This window comes from Colobus angolensis, unplaced genomic scaffold (assembly GCF_000951035.1).
Source record: "Colobus angolensis palliatus isolate OR3802 unplaced genomic scaffold, Cang.pa_1.0 Scaffold6, whole genome shotgun sequence".
NCBI classification, from domain to species: domain Eukaryota; kingdom Metazoa; phylum Chordata; class Mammalia; order Primates; family Cercopithecidae; genus Colobus; species Colobus angolensis.
In genome coordinates this window covers 5,157,192-5,161,432 of record NW_012119598.1, presented here as the reverse complement: position 1 = coordinate 5,161,432, position 4,241 = coordinate 5,157,192, and the positions used below count along the sequence as shown (strand labels likewise).

Here is a 4,241-nt window from a genome sequence, read left to right as displayed (position 1 = left end):
GGAACACCCGGCAGGAACCTAAAATGATAATATAGGTGTATACGTCAAAAAAGGCCATGATATATAATTTAGTGAAAAAGAAAATACCAATATTACAACATCATCCAATTTTTGTTTTTTAAAAATTTGCAAATAAAAGTAGAATCAACACACAAATATTAATTTGCCTCAGTTGCATTAATCAAATAGAAAAGTCTGCTACTATAAATGATATTACCTCTGGGTAGTGGGAATATGGATCAAAAAGAAAACTTTTTTATACTTTTAAGATGAAGGAAATTATGAGGTCCGGGCATGGTGGTTCACACCTGTAATCCTAGCACTTTGGAAGGCTGAGGTGAGTGAATCACTTGAGGTCAGAAGTTCGAGACCAGTTTGGCCAACATGGTGAAATTCCGTGTCTACTTATAATACAAAAATTAGTTGGGCATCATGGCACATGCTGTAGTCCCAGCTACTTGGGAGGCTGAGATGGGAGAATCATTTGAACCCAGGAGGCAGAGGTAGCAGTGAGCTGAGATCATGCCACCACATTCCAGCTTGGGCGACAAAAACCAACCAAACAAATGAAACACAGAGAAAACCACCACCACCACCACCACAACCAAAAAACTGGACATTCTTAAAAATGAAAAAAATTAAATAATAAATTATTTCCTGGTCTATAGCCTAATACATAATCTATTATTACAAATGTCTTAGGTATATTCAAAAAGAATGTCTGGGACCTGGTGCAGCGGCTCACACCTATAATCCTAGCACTTTGGGAGGCTGAGGCAGGAGGATTGCTTGAGAGCAGGAGACCAGCCTGGGCGATATAGTGAGGCACCATCTCTATAAAACATAAAAAATCAGCCAGGTGTGGTGGCATGTGCCTATAGTCACAGCTATTTGGGAGGCTGAGGCAGGAGGATCCCTTGAGCCCAGGGGGTAGAGGCTCTTGTGAGCCGTCCTGAGCCACTGCACTTCAGCCTATGTGACATAGAGTGAGACCCTGCCTCAAAAAAAGGAAAAAGAAAAGAAAATTTAACAGGGTGACGTCTGTGAAGACAATGCAAAAAATAAGAAAAAACAAAACAAACCAACAAAAACAAAAATCTAACAAAACCACAAAAAGCTCTTTCCTTTTCATTTTGTTATTATTATTATTTTTAAGTCAGGGTCTTTGTTCTGTTCCCCATGCTTGAGTGCAATGACCTGATCATAGCTCACTGTAGCTTCAAACTCCTGGGCTCAAGTGATGCTTCTGCCTCCCACTTCAGCCTCCTGAGTGTCTGGAACTACAGGCATATGCTACTGTGTCCAGCTAATTTTTATTTTAATTTTTTTTTAGAGATGGAGCCTCACAATGTTGGCCAGGCTGTTGCTGAACTCCTGGCGTCAAGAGACTCCCTCACCTCAGCCTCCCAAAGGCCTTTAGCCACAGTGCCTGACCCTCTTTTCTTTCAAAAACTGAATGCAATTTCACCTAAGCAGAAGTCCCTTATGGTGGATCCTGGATGAGCCAGCTACAGCAGAACATCTGTCGGTAAGTTAAAAGCCCCAGCTGCACCAGGCTCTGGAAGCTGTAGGAGTGAAAGTATCTCAGTAGCCAGAACAGGAATTAGGGAACTGAGGACAACCTCTTTCTCAAACTCCCTGGCTGAAGTGATCCTCCTGCCTCAGCCTCCTAAAGTACTGGAATCTCAGGTGTGAGCCCCCCCACCGCTCCAGCCATGACAACCTCCTCCAAATGACTTTGGACCCCTTATATCCTACCCATCCTTTTCTTCCTGATTTCGGTCCCAGGTTCCCACTGCCTGCTCATGCTTCCCTTGAATGCCCCAATGACTTCAAACTCATAATTCCCAGAACTGACCTGAACCTCCACCAAGCCTTTCCCGATGAGATGTAATCTTTCCCTCATTTGATTTTCCCATAGCTCTGTGTCCCTCTCTGCGGCGCCCATTTCATGCTACCTGTATGGTATCGATTTGAGCTCCTGTCTTACTCGGCTTGCAGAATGAAAGCTCCTTGTCAGTGTCTTTGTCTTGCTCATTGCTAAACACCCTGAAGCATCTTGCTCCATGTTTTTTGTGCACCCAACACCATACACAGTAAATAAATGAAAGAACAGATGACTTCTTCAGGTTGCTAGCTCTCGTGGTATCTAGACTTGCCTGTTATTTCTTAGCAATGTAGAAAACCACGTTTACATTCTATCTGGCCCTGTCAAGAATTCAGGCATCCCTTCCTGAAGATGAGGAAAAAAAAAAAATTATTGCTACCTTCTCCGATACTTGTAAACAGAATGCAGGATGTGCTATCAATTGACTTGGAGAAAGTGGAAAATTAAAGGAAGCCAATGATGTCTCAGGTCATGAAAAGTCATTAAAGAAAGCAATAGGAGACACAAAAGTAACCACTGCAATACAATGGAAGCTCTGGCTACAAAAAATTTAGGGAAGCCAAACGGGAGAAGATTTAAAGAGAATGAAAAAAGAGAGCTTGCGAGAGAGAAGGCGTTGTCCGAACAGCTAGAGTATTATGACTGTGGAATACCAGAAAGGTTAGGTTGAACAATTTCTGACTACATATTGGTAAAATCATTATTTTTAAATAACGGGGGTCTAAGAATTCTGCCTACTACATCCGAACTAATTTGATTCCTGCAAGTTCTTACCATTGTTTCTCTTCAGAAATAACTTTCGGGTCAGGCCCTCGTATTGCCAGTTCTTCTTCCTGCTTTTTCTCCAGGCTGGCCTGTGGCCTGCTTGAAATCCCATAAAATCATTCTGGGGGCTCTGTGTTCTCTGATTACCACCTGCAATTACAATCCCAACAAGAGGAATTTACTACAGTACATGGGAAAAACCCAAGGCTCATGGCATTTAATGACTTTCCCCAGGTCTACATTGAATTTGAGAGTGAGCCAGCATTTTGTGCTTGTGCAGAGGAAGCAATAAATATCAGTAAGGAGTGCATCAAAAGCAGTAACACATTTAAAATGATAAGGAATAAAAAGCAATGCTTAAAGTTGTCAAACTTGCTCTTCTTCACCACAATGTATGTCAATATCTTGGTTACCTGCAATTTATAATGATGCATTACAATACATGAAAGAGTAAGTAAGCCAAGTGACCTGATATTTATCATGAGGTTGGAAGGCTAGCATTTGCAGTCACGAAAATGTGTCTGCATTACACCTTAAGAACCATCCCCTTTCCTTTTTTTAGCTTTTCTAGTAAACTGGTGGACACACAGATGACAAGGAGGCGCTTCTTGTCCTCATGTTGTGTCCACAATTGGTGGGTTCTTGGTCTCACTGACTTAAAGAATGAAGCCGTGGACCCTCGTGGTGAGTGTTACAGTTCTTAAAGATGGTGTGTCTGGGGCTTGTTCCTTCAGCCGTTGTGTCTGGAGTTTCTTTCTTCTGCTGGGTTCCTGGTCTTGCTGTCAGGAGTGAAGCTGCAGACCTTCGTGGTGAGTGTTACAGCTCTTAGAGGCAGCGTGTCTGGAGTTGTTTATTCTTCCCAGTGGGTTCGTGGTCTTGCTGGCTTCAGGAACCAAGCTGCAGAACTTCCAGGTGAGTGTTACAGCTCATAAAGGCAGCGTGGACCCAAAGAGTGAAAGAACAAATCCCCCCACAGCTAGGAAGCAGACCCCAGCGGGTTGCCTCAGCAGATTCGGGTAGCCTGCTTTTATTCCCTTTTCCGGCCCCACCCACATCCTGCTGACTGGTCCACTTTACAGAGAGCTGATTGGTACGTTTTGACAGAGTGCTAATTGGTGCGTTTACAATCCTTGAGCTAGACACAGGGTCACAGAGCGCCAGTCCTCCAAGTCCCCACTAGATTAGCTAGATACAGAGTGTATTCACAAACCTTGAGCTACACACAAGAGTACTGATTGGTGTATTTACAAACCCTGAGCTAGACACAGAGTGCTGATTGGTGCGTTGACAATCCTTGAGCTAGACACAGAGTCACAGAGTGCTAGTCCTCGAAGTCTCCACTAGGTTAGCTAGATACAGAGTACCAATTGGTGTATTCACAAACCTTGAGCTAGACACAGCATGCTGATTGGTACACGTACGAGCCTCCGGCTAGATATAAAAGTTCTCCAAGTCCCCGTCCAGTTCAGGAGCCCAGCTGGCTTCACCCAGTGGATCCTGCCCTAGAGGTGCAGGCGGAGCTGCCCGCCAGTTCCGAGCGGCGCCTGCACTCCTCATCCCCTGGGCTGTCGACGGGACCCGGCGCAAC

At 44.2% G+C, this 4,241-nt stretch overlaps 1 protein-coding gene across 1 annotated transcript in view; it reads right to left on the bottom strand.

Moving 5' to 3' along the window:
* Positions 1-4,241, bottom strand: part of CDYL (chromodomain protein, Y-like) — a 260,878-nt gene that overhangs the window by 247,140 nt on the left and 9,497 nt on the right. Inside the window, exon 2 of the mRNA XM_011962628.1 lies at positions 2,663-2,803. The gene's annotated coding sequence lies outside the window, so the exon portion shown is untranslated. The remainder of the gene's footprint in view (positions 1-2,662; positions 2,804-4,241) is intronic.